The 504-nt window shown below is 68.8% G+C and overlaps 1 long non-coding RNA gene across 1 annotated transcript; it reads right to left on the bottom strand.

Moving 5' to 3' along the window:
• Positions 1 to 88: 88 nt before the first annotated feature.
• On the bottom strand, positions 89 to 504 carry LOC115949062. The gene is made up of 2 exons (XR_004082727.1): positions 405 to 504; positions 89 to 325 (listed from the first exon to the last, which is right to left on the bottom strand). It is a non-coding gene; the product is annotated as an uncharacterized LOC115949062 (long non-coding RNA).

Raw genomic sequence — 504 nt, 5'->3', positions numbered from 1 at the left:
GGGCCAGCCCCCCCCTCCCGAGGAGCACTGGGGTTCGTGTCCCCCCCAAACCCAGCCCCCCTCGGCGCGAAGGAGACGCTGATGCAAATCGGGGTGTCCCAGAGCTTTATTGTGGGACAGCGGGGACACCCCGGGACCCCCCCGGCAGCAGGGGATGGGGGACACGGGGACAGGATGGGGGTCCTGGCAGGTCCCAAAAGGTCCCAGTTGGTTCCTGGTGGTCCCAGGGCTTCCAGGAGGTCCTGGCGGGTCCCAGGTGATTCTGGGGGGTCCTGGGGGTGCCTCAGTCGGAGCTGGAGGAGGAGGAGGAGGAGGACGAAGAGCGCTGGGGGGACAGCAGAGCCATAAGCCCCTGAGGGGGGCTGGGGGTGACCCCCCGTGTCCCCCCCCCGGGTCCTCCCCACCTTGTGCCTCTTGTGAGCCTTCTTCATCCTCTTCTTCATCTTCTTGGCCGCCTTCTTGTCCAGCCCGGGGGGGAGCGAGGGGAGCACCCCCGGGTGGGGA

The sequence above is a fragment of the Geospiza fortis genome, unplaced genomic scaffold (assembly GCF_000277835.1).
Source record: "Geospiza fortis unplaced genomic scaffold, GeoFor_1.0 scaffold1828, whole genome shotgun sequence".
Taxonomy (NCBI): Eukaryota; Metazoa; Chordata; class Aves; order Passeriformes; family Thraupidae; genus Geospiza; species Geospiza fortis.
This window is presented reverse-complemented; position numbering and strand designations above follow the sequence as displayed.